The sequence below is a fragment of the Amblyomma mixtum genome, chromosome 2, assembly GCF_055824585.1.
Source record: "Amblyomma mixtum isolate Tamu chromosome 2, ASM5582458v1, whole genome shotgun sequence".
Taxonomy (NCBI): domain Eukaryota; kingdom Metazoa; phylum Arthropoda; class Arachnida; order Ixodida; family Ixodidae; genus Amblyomma; species Amblyomma mixtum.
In genome coordinates, this window is record NC_143013.1 from 308,196,365 (window position 1) to 308,215,329 (window position 18,965).

Below are 18,965 nucleotides of genomic sequence, written 5' to 3' on the forward strand. Positions count from 1 at the left end.
GGTCATAGGACTTTCAGTATGCAATTATAATAGTCAAAGGGCGGCCCAGCTGCAGCTTTTGTGCAGGACGAATGCAGAAATGTATGATACACGCCGTGACACCTGCTTCTGCAGCCTCAACGGCAGATCGCGTCACCCACGTGTTATTGTGACTCACCACCGTGTGCTCTCAAGGAGCTCGTGCAGCCGGATCACGGCCGCCACTCACGCCTCGGCGCTCTCTGAATCCATTAGCCAGGCCCCCGGTAATTAGCGTCGATGAGATGGTTCGATTCGAACCGTGTACGGGTACAGTCCGGGCCAAGGTTGCGTGGGGCCTTCGCCTCCTTATATACACACGGGTTGCACGCATTGAGAGCGCAAAGTTCAAACGCTCCGCATGTGATCCAAGGCCGGCCATAACGGTGAACTCCAATCAGCAGGTCCCCACAATAGCGGTGATGTTGATCGACAGACACTATTCGTCGCTATCGTCAGTTTCGGTCAAAGAAGGAAGTACAAACCGTGACGTGATTGCATGGGAACGGAGATTACACAGTTCGTTATCTTGTTTTGATCTCTGCAGCATGCTTTGTCTATAGGTATATTCGGAATTCAGTTCCCCGTTCCTCATAAGTTCCTGCGATGAAAACTGTGAAGTGAGAGGACAGCAAATTGTACGGAGGATTTGTGAGAAGGAAGCGGGTATTTCATGACGTGAATGAAGCAGCAGACGATACATCTATAGTTATCTCGATCGTTTTGTCTCTGGATGTTGTTTAGCCTCAAAATGTTCAAAGTTCAGTTCCTTGTCTTTCACGCCAGTGTTGCGAAATCAGTCAAATAAGTGGACGGGAAATTACACAGAGGATTTCCGAAAGCGATGTTATTATGCCCTGTGCATGGCATGTGTGCGAAATCCTCACATTAGCCAGCACAGGCATACAATGGCGTGGAAACGGGCTGAAGCATGGCGGAGCTATGGGTGTCACTTGGTTCCGATAAAATTTAGTGATTTAATTGATGTGTTCAATTTCGCGTTCGCGTGCTTTTTGGGGTAAAGTGCGCAGAGGCTGGCCTAGCAAATTTTAATAGTAGCGTCATGCAAAAAAAAAAAAAAAACTGCTATCACTTCGTCTTTAAACCGGCGATATTATTCTCTGTGGTCGTACTTCGGTTATGCTAATCGACGTGCTGTTTGTGCGGATCTACTACAAACTCAAAATTTTTAAATCCATTTTTCCCGCAACCTAAACAATAAGTTTGTGCACATAAGTGTGGAGATATGTTTGCAACTACCGAAAACACACTGCTGTCAGTAAATGAGGGAGCATGTTAGTTCCCATGCGCAGATTGTGTCTTCTTTTTTTTTTTTTTTTAAATTTTCACTCCTCGCTTGCAACCCTCTTTCGAACTTTTTTTGTTTCCCAATGGTGAAATAAGCGAAGCGGTGGAACCAATAGCACCTGCTTCACTATGTATACTCGGTGGTGTGTTTCGACAGCTTCCAAGACATGTCCCACGACACTCAATGAATGTCTTGCAGAGTGCGGGCTTGGTAGAGCGGAATAACAAGGGCAACCGATAAGAGTAAGCGGGAATTCTTGCAAGCGAAGGCTCGAGTTAGTTACACAACAGTAAAATCTCCCGTGCAATGGGCGTTCTGCCAGAGTGCAAACATCTCCAGCTCAGCACCGCGTCACTGTTTCAGAAAGTATCAGTATGTTGCCATCAGTGATTGCAAGTGTTTCCTTGTGTTTATGTTTCTCGCTCCATGCTTCGCGTAATTGCTTTGAGCAGCCATTTAAAAAACAGACTAATCAAGTCGAAAAGGGCTCGTGAAATCTCCGGTTCCTCTGCAGGGGGCTCATAATTGGACCGGCACTTATATTTTTCGCTTCTCTGTGTTTCGTTGCGGCGTATGCATTGCCGTACAGATAGCTAGGAGCCATTTTTTTTTTCCGCCATGACGAGAGTGAGAACATTCCCAGACAAACCTCACGTCCATGCAGCGAATTTATTCCCTCCTTTTCCTGGGGATCAGCTACTTGGTAAATTGTATAGAGAGCATAGAGAGTACAAGAGCTGCTTCTGGGCTTGGGCGTCCTTCGGCGTTTAGATTTTATATCGGGATAACCACAACGGACCGAACAGTTAATACTGGAATGTAATGCTGTAAACGCGGTGCACAGAAGTGAAAGACTGCGTTTTGCTTTGTAATGTTAAGCCACGACCAGTCCGCTTCAATCTGTTACTTTTCCCTCGCATCATTTCGGGCCTCGATTCGCTTCTAGTTCCTTCCTCGCGCACCGAAAGAAGGAAGAAAGAGAAATCACGTGATTTCGAATTCATCGGCTGCGTGCCTTGAAAGCTGCAGGCAAAATGTGCTCTTTTTTGTCTGTGCGCGCATTAAGTTGTATGTGAATGACAAGCTCCGACAGGCATGCAGAAGACTGCAAAAGTTCGAGTGATTCAAAGCACTGCCTCGTTGTGACCAGAACAATTGTGTCGCGCAAATCATATGCGTAGCTGGTATATCGTTTATGCATGACATATTCAGAAACTCCGCGCTTTGCCGTTTGTCGTCGGCTGGCGTGAGCAGACGACTTTGGCAGAGACGCTGACGCGCAGACGCGTTGTTGAGCACCGTATGCGCAAGCTGTCGTCCCAGCAGCGCTATCGCGGTCTTATACAGCCCTAGATAACGGTTAATAAAAGCAAAATTCGTGCCTATCGTTCACTGACCTCACCCTAATATGACCGCGAGCAGGCGTGCGGCGAATTTATGGAGGCGCGGCCGCGGGCGTTTTCTTTTCGTATGCATACTTGCGAAGCTAAACGCGCATGCATTTCTTAGCATGCTCCTGACGCGAGCCAAGACGTCGCGGTCGATTCGCGTCCCTCGGGGCTGTGACCGGCGTCAGGCACGGCGGTATACGCGTGTCAGAGAAATGGCCATGCCAACACGCGATCGAATGACTCACGCAGCTTCTCCGAGCACGGGAGCGGTGTGTGACCTGAGCTCATATCACCTCGCATGAAGAGGTCGATTGTTTTTCGTGGCCACATTCCTGGTAGCTGCGCAATACTTCAAAAGGTTCTCAGCCGCAGACAGAAGCTTATGGAACGCGATATTAGAGAGAAATACGAGCATGCAATTTGCACTGTGTACTGGTAAATCTCAAGCAATGCGTGCACCCTGGACGCAAACAGATTGAATTTCTTCGCTAGATTATCTGTTCCAAATATTATGACAATGGGTGCTACCGGTGCTAATACACCGAGTGAGGACTGCGGTGACTGTGTTAGGCCGATGAAGAGCAATTCCTTAAGTGGAGCTTTTTTTTTTTATTTTGCATGAAAGAATAAGCGTGTTTCTTCTGGAAAAATTGCCTTGCATCGTAGCAAAACGAACCCCGGTGCTCAAAACATTATATGTAAGCAGACACCGACTCGTTCGATTCGTCATATGTGCAGTATTGATTTCCAGGAACCACGCTCACGCACGTGGTCGGATTGATGTATATTCGCGCAGAGGGCGCATTTATTTCACAGTTGCGACGGAGTTTGCGAACACGTTTTGTGTGGTGTACTATTAGCATCAAATGAAACGCAAAGGTAACTGAAACTCAGACTGTAAAATTAGAATATATTACACTAAGGAAGCAGAATACGAGAGCAGTTGATCTCCGCATCGAAGGCGTAAATACCACTCTTTGGAAGTGTTAACAGGACACGCCTGCATTTCCTCTCCAGCCGATTTTTGATTGCTTGCACTCGCGTTTCAGTTGTTTTGTTCGAGTTTCATTTGACGCTGATGTTATGTACGTGGAAGTCATGACGAAAGTGAGAAAGCAGGGTATCTTTTAAAACCGTACAGAGAAGACGCATGCCTGCGAGTGTCAAGCACCGGCGTTCAGTTTCCAAACCTATTGTTGTCCCAGGATGAGTGATTTCGCTCCTCGCGGCAGATGTGCAGTTTCGGAAAACAATGGAGAAGGCAGTTAGGCCGTGCAGGTTCAGCAACAGTGTACAAAACATTTATAACGGCGGCTGGAAGTAACAGGCTACCCGCGTTCTAGTGGTTGATTTCCGGCGAAATCCTTCCACCGCCCGCGGATGGAAGTCGGGACCTGATACCTTCCTTCGTGCCCATGCAAATGTGGTCGATCCTGTATGAACAATACATAGTTTCGTTCCCACCATGCCAATCAAATGTCAACCACGGTTCAACAATTCTCACCTTAATTAAGAAGGTACTTACTCATTAGCAGCCACATGAACGCAGTCACACGGAACGCATGTGGACGCTAATGAGTAATTACCCTCTTAACTGAAATCTACTTCACCTTGGGCGTTCCCCTAATTACATCGACTAACCTTGAAACTATCGTAAACTTTTTTTCTGGTTCGTCATCACCATCATAGTCGTCGCTGTCGCAATCATTATCATCAGGCAGCAGGACTCTCCCATTAACCTCCCGGTGACTGACCATGTCGTGCGCTAACCGCGATCGCCTAAATACCTCTTCAAATTTGTTGCTCTTAATTTCCCTCCACGGCTACACGTTTTCCTTCACTTGGAGTCCACTCTGTTATCCTATAGGAGACCACGGGTTATCTCCTATCCCGTCCATTACATCCCTATTGAAAATACTGAACGTGGATTCTGCGTGCCTATCTTTGCGTGTTTATTGCCACGCACATTGTGACGATTGAGCGAGGTCGCAGAACGCGAGACATATTTCACACAATTTGCGCAAGCCGAGCAAGCTCGCAAATGCGAGACATCTGTCACATAAAGTGCGCAAGCCGCGTAAGGCTCGTACAGCAGGAGACATCCTCTCGTGATATGCGCAAGCCGGGTGGGGCTTCCAGAATGTCCGAGAGCCAAGGGTGAGTCCCAGAATGTTCAAGAGCCTTGTCTGGCTCACAGAGCACTAGACAGTGTCAAATGGAGTTACCATCATGATACCGATAATACCTTGCATGGCTGCAAGGCTCCTACATCACTGCTCAACACGTTACGCCAATGCCCTACCTAAAGGCCTCCTCACCTGTCTGTCACTGCCTCATTCAGCATGCATGTTGTGAGATAACAATCTTTGCAGCAATGGTGCTTCGTGGGATGGCTCTCATGTGTGTAGCATGCTTGCAAAAGGACATAGATAAGGTCACCTTAACTGGCTTTATTAATGCCACATCCCTCATGACGAGTGCCACACAGTGGCTAAACAATTTCTTCAGCTTCTCCAAGTCCAGCAGGTTGGCGTCTTGATCCAGGTTCTCACTATGCAGCACCTGCAAAAAGGTAGCAGTATATGCAAAAAAATTCAGTTAATTTGTTTTCTGGAAATTCCAGAAAAGGGCACAAGTAGTTCTTCCATTAATGAACTAATGATGATTTCGAAAAGTATCAGGTTTGAAATACAGACACTGGAAAACCCGACTCAAGCACGCAGGCTGCTCAGCATCAAACCTGCACAAAATCTAATAACCGTGTCACACAGGCATTTTGAAGGCTTTCAAATGGCCATCAACTCAGTGGCACTTGAATGCAGCTCAATGGGCATTTCCAATAGCCACAGAGTCCCTAGAACAGTGTGGACATCTATCAAGATTTTGAAGGCTTTTCAGTGGTAGAAATTTGCACTCAGACATGGAGCACTCGCAACTTACACTAAGGAATAAAATCAAAGCGATTTAATCGCTGAAAGAATACTCAACATGAAATGTACAACTTATTTCACTGAAAAAAAAGAAGGCTGGCCACAAAACACTGCAGCAAGCGTATTATCACTGTTGCCAATAGCACAAAAACAATGAATACCACCTTTTCAAAACTGCGTGAGTGCTACAACAGCTTCCCAGCAAAATTATCAACTGTGACAGTGGCTCCACAGCAGTTTGGTGCGAGATGATGAAATATCTCTACGGCGATCAAGTATTCTGTGTAGCAGCGGCATAACTCCCGAGTTGAAGTGCAAATCTCAAAGCTCAATCTCCCACCTTAACTGTTATCTTTAAATACATATTTAAATTCATTGCAGCATGCTGCAGAAGTATGTGGTCAGATCATTCGAGAGGATACCTGCAAGCTATCTCAGGAGACGAAAGATCTGATGAAGAAACGCCAAAGCATCAGGACGTCTAACTTCAGAGATAGAATAGGACTAGGAGAGCTATCAAAGTTAATTATAAGTGCAAGGTAGCCAACATAAGAAAGTTTAACATGGAGAAAACCTAGCATCCTCTAAAGCATGGAGGTAGCCTAAAATCAGTGAAGAGAAAACTAATCACTGGTAAAAACCAGATGTATGCGCTAAAAGACAAAGAGGGCAATGTCATAAGCAATATGGATAAGATAGTTAAAGTAGCCGAAGAGTTCTACACAAATCTCTACAGTAGTGAATGTAATCAGAACGTTACAGAGAGAGGCAGTAGAGCACAGCAATGGGACACCTGCCAGTAACGAGGGAGGAAGTAAAGAAAGCCTCAGGAGCAATGCAAAGAGGGAAAGCAGCTGGTGAGGATCAGGTAACAGCAGATTTCTTGAAGGACGGAGGAGAGATTGTGCTACAAAAACTAGCCACCCTGTATACGCAATGCCTTGTGACCTCGAGAGTACCAGAAGCTTGGAAGAATGCGAACATTATTTTAATTCATAAGAAAGAAGATGTCAAGGACTTGAAGATTTACAGACCGATCAGCTTACTATCCATTGTCTACAAGGTATTTACTAAGGTAATCACTAATAGACTCAGGACAACCTTCGAATTCAATCAATCAAATGATCAGGCAGGCTTTCATAAAGGATACTCAACAAGAGACCACATTCATGCAATCAATCAGGTGATAGAGAAATGGGCAGAATACAACCAACCCCAATATATAGCCTTCATTGACTACCAGACAGCAATTGACTCGGTGGAACCACAGCTGTCATGCAGGCATTGTGGAATCAGGGTGTAGAAGAGTGTTATGTGAAAATATTGGAAGATATTTATAATGACTGCACAGCTACCATAGTTCTCCATAAGGTCAGCAATAAAATTCCAATAAGGCAAGGTGTCAGGCAGGGAGACACGATTTCACCAATGCTATTCACTGCCTGTTTACAGGAGGTATTCCGGGGCCTGAAATGGGAACAGTTGGGGAGAAGAGTTACTGGAGAATACCTAAGTAAGTAATTTGAGATTCCCTGATGGCATTGCCTGGCTAAGCCACTCAGGATATGAACTGCAAAGCATGATGAATGAGTTAGACAGGCAGAGCAGAATTGTGGGGCTAGAAATGAACACGCAGAAAACCAAAGTAATGCTCAACAGCCTAGCAAGGGAACAGCAGTTCACAATTGGTAGCGAGGTGCTAGAAGTAGTAAGAGGATATGTATACTTAGTGCAGGTAGTGACCGCTGATCCGGATCATGAGAGGGAAATAACTAGAAGAATAAGAACGGGGTGGAGCGCATATGGCAGGTTCTCTTAGATCGTGAAAGCCAGTTGCCAATATCCCCCAAGAGAAAAGTCTAACACAGCTGTATCTTACTGGTACTCACCTATGGGGCAGAAATGTGGAGGCTAACAATGAGGGTTCAGCTTAATTCAAGGACAACGCAGCGAGCTATGGAAAGAAAAATGATAGGTGTAACGTTAAGAGACCGGAAGCGGGCGGAGTGGGTGAGGGAAAAAACGCGGGTTAATGAAATCCTATTTGAAATCAAAAGGAAGAAATGGGCTCGGGCAGGGAATGTAAGGCAAAGGCAAGACAACCGCTGGTCCTTGAGGGTAACAGAGTGGATTCCATGAGAAGGTAAATGTAGCAGGGGCGGCAGAAAATTAGGTGGGCGGATGAGATTAAGAAGTTTGCGGGGATACGGTGGCCACAATTGGCAGAGGACAGGGTTAATTGGAGAGACATGGGAGAGGTTTTGCCCTGCAGTGCGTGTAGTCAGGCTGCTGCTGCTGCTGCTGATGACAGCCTGAGCACACCTACAAAGTAAAACTGTGAACTCGACCCAGCCGCACTTTACTGTGTTGAAAGAGAACAGGTACAATTGAATTACTGCATTACCTTGTTATTATCATTAAAAAGTACAGGGCTCTAAGGACTTCCTAATTTACATCGAAATGAATGGTTTACAGTGAACTTTCACGGATTACACTAACAGGCACTGAAAATCCAACACAGCTGCCCAAGAGAATATTAGGCAGCCGCGCTGGCCTTCTTTTGCGCTATGCTACCTGATACTAGATTAAAATTCGAGAGCAATTTACTCATACTCTAGCACTGGGATACGTTATGCCCCAGACTGATGCAGCTGTCTTACTAAAGGCAGAGAAGCTTTCAGTGTGGGTCATGTGTGCTGTGGCGTGAACACATGCACAGGATCGCCTGCTACCATTCAAGTCCTCTGTGTACACAAATGCAGGTGCAATAGAAAACCCACATCACAAATTTGGCTAGTCTGGTCGGCCAAGCATGGGCCAGCTGATAGCACGAAGCAGCAGGTGCGACACATACCATCATCATCAGCCTGACTAGGCCCACTGCAGGGCAAAGGACTCACCCATGTCTCCACATTAACCCTGTCCTTTGCTAGGTGTGGCCACCATATCCCCGTACACTTCTTAACCTCATCCGCCCATCTAAGTTTCTGCCGCCCCCTGCTATGCTTGCATTCTTTTGGAATCCACTCCATTACCCTTAAGGACCAGCGGTTATGTTGTCTTCCCATTACAAGCCCCGCCCAGGCCCATTTCTTCCTCTTAATTTCAAGTAGCATGTCATTAACCCGCGTTTGTTCCCTCACCCACTCCGCCCCCTTTTGGTCTCTTAATGTTAGACTTATCATTTTTCTTTCCATAGCTCACTTTGCTGTCCTTATCGTTTGGCACGTGTTTTTTTCTTTGTAATAAGGCATAAAGTATTATACATGAATTACCACATGGCATCCTCCTATGACCGCTAAATAATTTATAATCAAATTTCTTTCTCCTGCTGTATTTGTTTCGGTTTCGACAGCTGAATGATGGCTGTGACGTCAAAGCGAGGTTATTGGTCACGTGAGGCATGAAAAACTGCAATACAATCGGTACTTCTGGCTCTTAAGGAATGCTGGTGTCAGCGCTATAGCGAATTAAAATGATGAAGCAGCGATTATAAGTGCAGTTTTTCCACGCCTCACGTGACCTATAACCTCTCTTTGATGTCATAGCCATAGTGAAATTGTTCACCGAAACAGGATGGCAGAAAAAGTTGATTATAAATTATTTAGCGGACTCACGCGAATACCAGATGGTGATTCATGCATAGCAGTGTCTTCCGCAGCATTATAGAGAAGAAAACATGCCACCAAGATTAGGTGTCTATACTCTTTTAAGCTGAACTCTTTTAATTAGCCTCCACATTTCTGTCCCAAAAGTGAGAAACATGCAGGCTAAAGAAAAGATTTCAGCTTAAGTACCAAAGTGGCTCTAATCACACGATGAAGCGGAAAAACTCTCGACACTTGAACAGAGAGCAAATAGTAATTCCAACAAAATTTTAGATTCTTGTAAGGCTATCAAGCATTTCTGAATATTGTAAACTGCACTTTCACATACAGTACGCATGTATGCCAAGCTCACATTCAGTAGCCCTGTTTTCCGGCTGTAATTATCACGGTCTGAGCTCAGTTACAGATTTAAAACCAGCCAAAAGATGCAACACAGGAAAAGAGAAGAAAACAGGTTGGACTATCAATTGAATTTTTTGTGAAGGAAAAGAAGGCTCGCATGAAGATGCGCCACACATGACCCACACCAGCGAAAGGCAGGACAACAAATAACTGTCACTGATATACAAGCACGTCATCTAAAAGAGAAAATTCTTTCCGTTGAAGATTGACTAATGGCTTCGCTACTCATACAGCCGTTGCCTTGGAGATATGCATCAAATACCTTACAGATTTGTTTACCACTTCTATACACCACTGAAGTGTCACAGAAATCAGGCGTACACACTGATGGGTCATCTTATGATTTACACTCACGACATTGGCACTGTAGTGCCAGATTAGAAGCTGCCTTCCCCCTAACGAGTTAGTGCTCACTCAGGAACACATTAAAGACACCTGCACATATCCCTGAAGTAGTTTCTTGCACAAGCTAGCGGAATGTGATAAACCACTTCCTGCAAGTCCTGAACCTAGTTTTATGGGATACCATACTGCTATCCCGGGTTTTAACAGCAGCGCAAAGGCCATCAACACAATGATTGGCGCAAAAATTACATTTCAAAATTTTCCCAACACTCGATTTGAACTCATGAAGTCTACACAAAGGACTCCATGATAACCGTTCTGAGGTGAATGGCAGTTCAGCCTAGCCTCTGGAATCTGTGCCAAAAAAAAAACGGAGTCAACGCATCGCAATTTATTTCCAATATCAGCCGGTGCTGATGACAATTGTATGTTTTGCTTTCTCTGGCTTATAAAGCTCCACTTTCAGAAAAAGTGTCGTCTTTGTTGTTAGGATGCGGAACTTCATCATCACAGGTCAACTTCAGCTTGCCATCAGTGTCCCTTTAATGCCTCAAAGTTGAACAATAGCTCCATTCATAGAGGAGGGCTGTGCATAAATTTCGACCACCAAAGATTCTTTAACATGCACTTACATTGCATAACACACGAGCAAATATGCATTTCGCCTTGTCGAAACGAAGCCACCACAATTCAATCCCGCGTCTTTGGGCTCAGTAGCCGAACACCAATGCAGTAGGCCACAACAGCAGGTGAAAAACAAAAGAGAGCCCTTAATAGGCAACCTAACTTGCAAAAATCAACATAACGAGGGGTCACACAAGTAGCAGTGGACTAGGAAAATAAAAGCTACTTGTGTCGGAAGATGTCTTCAGTGCTTACCTCAAAAGCCTGCTTGCTTGCTGGGCATCCTAGCACCAAGTGAAAGGCTGGCACAGCTATACTGGAGAGCTTGGAAGAGGCATTGCTGGTAAAGCTATGTGGAGCTTGCTGCAAGGTAAAAAGACACATTTAACAGCAGCACAGTGCAAAAAATGGACTAGAATCAAGCATGTAAGGCAAAATGCAAGGCACAAAAAGGAGCCGGTCGCAGAATGGAACACGACTGTTTAACCACATTTCGAAGTGGGCCAGGCAACAAGAAATTCATAACCACGGCAGTCATTCACAAGCTAGCCTCAGACGAGACATCACTTGCATATCGATATCCAGCATCGTTTCTACAATACATGCCACCATTCAAAAGAACAGACCACAGCAGAACGATATTTTCAGTAGAAGGCTGGTTTGCTTCAAATTCTGCATGCGTCCCTCAATTTGAAATCTGGCATGATTAGCACTGATTTCACATTCTCACAGGTATGATGAATTAATAGTGCCAATTGCAGAAAAACCACACTTTTTCCTTTAACATCAAATAAGGTATTGGAGAGGTACCTCAGCATATTTAAGTCAAAGTCAGATTTATTTGCGCCATTGGTTATAGTCATGAAACAATTAAGTTTATTCTTCGTACACATTAAAGGCTCAATTACCCTTAAATTTCACTGCAACTTCGGGATTTAGGCCAAATGGAGCTAGGGCACCTGTGTGCATTTTGCAGTTGTTTGTACCATTTCAGCTCCGAGCCAAAGTATGAAAAAGCGAATGCCAAAATAGAGGCGAAAAACTTCAGAGCAATCTGTTTTTATCTCACCGTTCTGCTATTCAAGGCTCGACTACACTGGCTCGGCTATAAGTACGAACGCAGCTGGATCATACGGAGCTTCGTACCTTAAATACACAATTTATAAAAGTACAAGTGAAATACAAGTTAAAGAGGAGGAAGCTCAATCCTAACGCATACAGCTGAATCGCAGTCTACGTAGTTATACTGCTCGAGCGCTGTTACTTCAATTACAGCGTAACATGCGGCGAGAATGTAAAGCCCGGGCCGAAGATCTATTCGCGGGCACATATTCCATTCTCGGCGAGAGATGAATGGCAGTACGGCGGCAGTACGGCGCCGATATCGTGCACCCCGCGATCGGATCAGCTGTGCATATTTGCATGGCATACTGACCATGACCGTGTGACCACTGACACTACACGCGCATTCATGCCCGTGTGCCGCCAGCAAACAACCTTTCAGCGCTGCGTGCTGCCGCGATAGGCACTGCGTCTTCGCGTCTCTGTACTAGCTGTGTTGACGTGGCCAGTTGTGCGCAAAGGCTTTGAAATAATGAACAGGTTCGAAGAAAATTAACTTACCCCCAAGATGCGAGATGTCACCCGGGTAGTGGTCGCCCACCAGCTGCTCCGCCATGGAGAAAATGAGCCCCGCCGTCAGCATAGCGTTTCCAGTGAAGGCGCGCAAAGGACGACGCGCTATCCGTCGAGCCCGCTGACGCACGCTATAAACACAGGTTTACTCAGCACCTTACCACGTTTTCGTACATCGCATCAGCGAATTTCACTGCTGTCGGCACATCACATATCGGAAGAGTGACAAATGCTCATGCCAGCGATGGTTCACGCCCTTGGCACCACAAAGACCACGACAAACGTAGCAACGCTGTCCGCCATGCTGTCCCTTCCCAGACGCTGCGTTCGTTGGCTAGCGCTTCGGCCAGTTCCGGCTTCCTTCGGCCCGTTTAGAAAGGCATCGCCTCCAGGCATTCCTCCAGGTCGTCTCTTTCGGGCTCTATGCTTTTGGGCAGTGCGATAGCAAAGGATTAAAACCAAATGAAACTTTCGTTACAAAAATAATTAAGTTCTTGTGCACATATTAGCATTAAAAACTTGAGAAATTTGTGACGCGTGGACGCATGAATATGCGTGTCGGTACATGCGTGCGTGCGTGCGTGCGTGCGTGAGTGGGCATGGTCTAGCGCGTCAAATCCAAAGCCTATCCGACATGCTGCATGGTTTCTGAGATCACCGCCGTGAGCTTCGCTTGTTTTCTCGTGCTGCTGCTGGGCGGTCTTGCGCGCCACTGTTACTGTGCTGGAATCGCAAAAGAAGAAGGATTACCGGTGTGTGCTGCCGGTGGGCGCGCTCTCATCCAAGAGTAGTAGCAGCTCCCAATTAAGCTATCCGTCGGGGCATATGTGTTATGGATGTCTGGTCGACAACGATAATGAGGTCAGCAGTGCGGTGCCGTCGTTTGATGAGTCGAACCTTTCGGCCTATTGCTCCGCTAACTTCGTTGCAAAAATGCCTGGCTCATAAGCAGCGACAGTGGCCATTGTTTCTGTGGTGTGTTTCGATTACAAGACGGCGCCCTTCTACAGTGTGGCTTCCTTGGAAACTTAGTCGGCGGTGTGCCTGCAACGCCTGTCGCTGTCAGCTCAAACTGACCGCCTGCGAGCGCTGCCTTCTTTTGCGATGTGAACGGCGACGGGACACTTACTGCCTGTGGCCGGAGCTTATAGCAAAAGCGAAGAGTGTTTTCTGTGAAGGTTTGACGAAGTGCGTGTGTCAGTCTGGACCCTTAGCAAGTCATACGAGATGCGACATGCAAAAGTGGTCCACCAGTCGCTTCAGCAGAAAGGAGTGCGGAGGTTTTTTACGTTACTTCAATCGAGAACTGCCCATGCAAATATTTCAACTCGTCTCTTGCCTAAACAGCATAGTAAAGAAGCTAAAGCAACAAAACTGCTGTTTCCATGCTGTATATTGATTCCGCACTCGTGCTAGAGGTGGGAAATATGTAGCAGTTATTGGCGGAGTTACAGCCTATGAAGCACGTGCAGCTTCATGTAATTGCAGGTTAGGATATGCGCCTTACTTGGTATTGACTTTGTGACCAGACATAGCCATCTGTCAACTAAAAGAAATTTTCTTGCTATAGGATTCTGCAGCATTATGTATGCTTCTGGACACTGAATACCGGGTGCGTCACCTCTCTTGAAAGCACTCAGATTTGTGTACTTATCAGTACGCTTGAGATGAGAAAATTTTATCAGCTTCTTTTCTTTATTTTATAATTAGCTACACAGCATGTTGCAAAAAAAATGTTTTAAGGAAAAGTATTTCAGTTTAGAGTAGAACAGTTCAACAAAGTTGTTTTGGGCATTCTGGTAACTTCAAGATGGTATCTGATGGTTGCATACAGACGCGCAAGTCAAACCTCAAAGGGCATCAAACTTAACAGTACCGCTGAGCTTATCCTTTCGTGCTTTTTATGTGTGTGTAGATCACCTGGGGAAGTTCAGTATTGGATGTTGGATTTCATAGTTCTGCTACAACTTTTATCTTCCTTTCTACACATGAAACATGACTGAACTTGATTACATTCCCCAAGCAAATACCTGACGCCTTACAAGCGTTCCTTACTGTGCACAGTTGTCCCAGTGCATTATATCCACTCATGTGCAGCACACTGTTGTGTTCCTCTTGGTCTCCAAATGTGACTCTCAGCAATATGATGGAATCATAGTCCATCCAGATGGTCTTTGTGGTAGTGCAAATTTCAAAACAGATTGAAGAAGAATGAAGAGTGTGATACTTCGTCATGCATCATGCAATGCTGGTGCTAATCAGGCAACATGTGTGGTATATATACTTCGCACATTTGAGATTCATTGGATTTGTTCTGGAGCCATACTGGGAATTAATTAATCGATCTGTGATTTGTCACTGAAATTGAGAGAGGGCACTAATTTCTGAACTTTTGACACCAACTGTGAATTCAAAACTGTCTTTTCATGTAGGCTTACATGGCTTTTTTACGTGTATGTAAATTTATGCTAATGACTTTGGAAATTGCTTTGGAAATGGTTTTAGAAATTGCCTCGTAACATTCCTGTTACAGCTCACAATTCGCTTTCTGCACGTCATATTTGATTGAACCTGATTATATCCCCAAGCTTGTTTGTTGCACCTAACAAACACTGTTGCCCTTTCAGAGTTATTCCATTGATTGACTCCTTTCGAGTGCAAGCAACAAATGGTTGTGTGGCTTCTGATTTCGAAATATGGCTGTCTGCATGACGTGCGACAACATAAATGCTCTGGATGGCTTTCATCATGCATCTATAAGATATCTGTAACTTTCAGAATTGGTTAAAGGAAGAACTGAAGGATGCTGTAAGAGTCATTAGAAGCTTGTTTTTACATTATTTTACAATGAACTTGCAATGTTGACAAGTTCTTGCTCAGTGTGCATGTTGTCATGTACAGGTCCCTGCAGTATCGAAGGGAACCATTTTGCACTAAAAGATAATTTTTTGGTTATTTATTTGCTGAAGTTGAAAATGATTAATGGGTACTTACGCCAAGACGAAAATTATAAAACAGCAAAACGTGAGCTTATTGCTCATTATTGAGAAGTAATCATTAACTGAATGCTCGAACTTTGTTTGCTTTCACCCTAAATGGGCCTTTACAGTCTCGACAAGTTGCTACTAAGCAAGCAAACGCACACATGGCCACACGCAGCCTCACTGAGCTTGCTCAGTATGTACATAAGCACGCACAGCTTCGGCAAGCCCCCTCTCAGCACGCAGATGTCCACGCACAGAGAGTTGTCCACGAGAGTCCACGATTTTTTACACACAAAGAGTGTGCGTGTACGTCTTTCAGCTCACAGTACGCGATCATGTACACACAGGACGCACAGAATGCGTACAGGTAACGCACAATTTCTGCGCATTCGTGTGCCAAATGAACGTGATCGTACAAAAATCACTGTTCTCGTGCAAACTCACGCAGAGTTTTTTCAATAGGGATTTCCCGCCAATTTCCTCTCCATCCACTAGGACATCGTTAACCCTAGTTTGTTCTCTAACCCGCGCCGCCCTAGTTGTCTCTTACATTACCCTTTGCACAAGTCGGTGCGATGTCCTCTACGTGACTTCAAGCCTTTTTCGTTAGTCCCAGAGTTCCTGCCCCACTTTCTTTGCCTACGCCACTGGCACTAACCAACTTTCCAGACCACGGCTTGACTCGCTGGCACCTCGTTAGTGGCTTATGTGGCGTAACGTCGTCACAACATGAAAGAGCCCGCAGGCGCCGCGGGCTATATTCGTGAGTGACCGCGTCGGGGCAGGACAGCGCGGTGGTGACCATGCAGCAGGGCCGTAGGTAATCGCGTCGGCAGCGTGCTCGTAAAACGAGCGCAGCCGGGCCAGGAGCGCGAGGTTAACGAAGAGCGCACGATCCTCCACTTGCATGCACCTCCGGCCGCCGCGGACCCCAGCGTCGGGTCAAGCGCGCGCCAATCTTCTTGACGGCCGTTTCCGACTTCCTGCACGCGCATTCGGCGGCGAAAACATCCGGGCCCCGTTGTCTCGGCGTAAGGGCAACCGCCGTTGCTGCAACGACCGGCCGCCGAAAGGGAACGTCCTGCGCAAGCACGTCGCGGGGATGTGCTGTCGGCGTTCACTTCCTATACGTGTCCGCGAACAGCTGCTCCCCTTCTGTCTCGCGCCGGTCACGACCGTCCATCGGCAGCTCGAGCGAGTCCGAACAACGCTCCTCCCTTCGTCGCTTCTGATCGCGCTGAGAGCGGCCTAGATTCATCCCTGTACTGTTGTCACCACGGCTCGCGTTTGAAAGTCGTATGTTACTGGCGGGAAGAGCGCGAACTGTCGCTTGTCAACGCAGTGAATGTGTAAACTCCAAGACGCGGCGGCCCGCAGATTCTACTTGTTCGCGGTACATTCAAGTTACGGATGTGGAATACGGAATGACGTTCTCTCGGGTAGAGGAACCTGACTGTAAAAAGAACTTGAATCATCTTGCTTGCTGTATCAGTTTCACTCTTCTGTAGCTACATCGCCGAGCTTCACTGCTTTGGAGGAAAGCAAGAGTTCAGCTATTGGAACCGTGAATAAGCTTCCCGCTTCTGCAGCCGCCAGCAGCCGCAGTGTTGATCGGAATTAAATATCAAAGCTGAGCCACGTGTCACGCTTGCCAGTCAAGTACAGCCTTTGTCAAAAGTTTAGAGCCCAGGGGGGTTGGTTTCTAAGCCGTGTAGTGGTGCTTTTGGAGCATTCTTGAAATTCCTACCCGTCGGGGCCAAAAATCTGGTTAGCTTCAGGAGATTTTTAATACTGAAGATGGATTGCGAGCCACATGATGTGGCTCGGAAACAAATTTTCTGGGCTTTTCGACAAAGGGACCGTACTTCCTTCGTGTCCCTCAATGTGTATCCAGCAGTCTCCGTCACAACTGCAGCCCCCCGAAAGTCCTATATATTCCGGACATCTATGGGGCGTATTTCGGATATACCTACCAGATAGTTTCTTTTTCTCCTCCAACAAACAGCGCCCTCTCGCAGCTGTCCTCAATGATGCCGTCTCCTCTCGCTTCTGGCATGCCCCGTCGTGACGTCGTCTTTGGAACCAGGAAAGAGAGAGCTGCGCCTCGGCTCTGTTCCCAGCGGCGGCGGTGGGGGGGCAGGCGACTCGGTCGTGCACCCCACCAGCGACTCCACCACACCCACGCACGCGCTGCCGAGCGTTTCCGACGTCTTTCCTCGCTTCCTGCTCGTTCCTTCCGGCGAAATCCCGCTGGGCACCCCTTTGTTCTTCGCACCCGGCCAACCAGCCCTCGAGGCAGACGCGCCGCCGTGAAGTTGTCCGGCTGGAGACAAAGGACGCGGGTTCGCACGCCGTGTGTGAGTACGAGGAAGGACCGCCCGCGTGAAGGCGTCGCGGGGACCCCGCTGGCCCCCACCGCCGAAGTGTGACGTCCTTCTGTAGGTCGCATGACCGGACCGCCGGTTCCGGCGACGAAGATAGAATGCCTTGCGCTACGCTTGGATTGATTTTTCGCCAGGAACGAGAAAGTCGAGGAAGCGGGAACTCCCGGTCACACAGTCGAGAGTGTACGGGGTCTAAAATTAACACCTACGCTTTCATATGTGCACTATACTAACCGAGCGACTTTCCAGTTTCCACTGAATGCATGACTGCATATCAAGAATTCTGCTGACGTAATTCTTCGATACCTATACTCACATAAACGTTACGTGGATTCCTCATGTACCACATAGGGCGATAACGAAACGAGGCTGAGTAGTCGAGTATCCATAGATCCTGAAGCAGATAATTATTTTCCGCACTCATTATCTCGTTTTTGCCGCCGCTGACCAGCACCTTTTCTGATACCGATGCCGGCGGCATAGATTGCTTGCTAGCCATCAGCCCTTGACGTCGCTATCGGTGGTAATAAGTGCAGCGGCTCAAGAGAGTGAATCGATAACAAAAACTCGTTACAAAATATTACTGATCAGTTCATTTCGGTACTAAATCGCAGGCGCGGGTTACGGTTATTTCTGAGATCAGTGATGCCGTATATGTTAGCACGACGTTCTGAACGTCGAAAGCGGTTGTGTATAAGTCCTAGACATTGTGCAAATAATCCGCATGTAGTCTGTTTTTTTTTTGTTTTTTTTTCCTCTGTGGCAGAGTGTTACAACAAGCATGAGGCGGAGTCATGATGCTGCCCATGGTCGTTGCCCGAAGAAAAAAAAAACAGGAAACTACGCATTCGTCGAGCGTCTGAACACCGCCCACACCCTTAACACTCAAAGAAAGCTTGCGTCCATTCATTCAGATACCAGTGCAGACTACGCCCACCTGGAGGCCGTTACCACGCACAGCATGCGCACTCTCGAGAGTCCATTGCCCGACAGGTTACAACATTCTCGTTCACCAAGCAGAGTTACGTGATAGTCTGCGGCAACCTCACGTGCACCGGTCATGGCCACTAAACGATGGCCGCGACCACCTTTGCGGGATTACAAAACAGGGAGCTTCTCGAACCGCAGATTTCGCAAACTCGGAGAGCTTGTTAAAACTCGCAACCATTGTCCGGAGCATGCAGGAGAACGCGTTATTGCCTACGTACAAAACAGAAGGCTTATAAACCTCTTAAATCACGACCATTTGTGCACAGCGCCTCTGCCATATTACGGCGAGAGAGATGATTGTGAAAGCTTGTGACGGCTGACGAATGGGAACAACAGAAAACGGGG

General features: G+C 46.7%; 1 protein-coding gene and 1 long non-coding RNA gene across 2 annotated transcripts in view; one reads left to right on the forward strand and one right to left on the reverse strand.

Annotated features, from left to right (window-relative positions):
• The window catches only part of LOC149364882 (EF-hand domain-containing protein D2-like), a 60,644-nt gene that overhangs the window by 11,264 nt on the left and 30,415 nt on the right, over positions 1–18,965 (forward strand). The gene's annotated exons all lie outside the window — the stretch shown is intronic.
• On the reverse strand, positions 5,154–13,000 carry LOC149364883 (uncharacterized). Its single transcript, XR_016289231.1, has 3 exons — positions 12,251–13,000; positions 10,883–10,990; positions 5,154–5,280 (listed from the first exon to the last, which is right to left on the reverse strand). It is a non-coding gene; the product is annotated as an uncharacterized LOC149364883 (long non-coding RNA).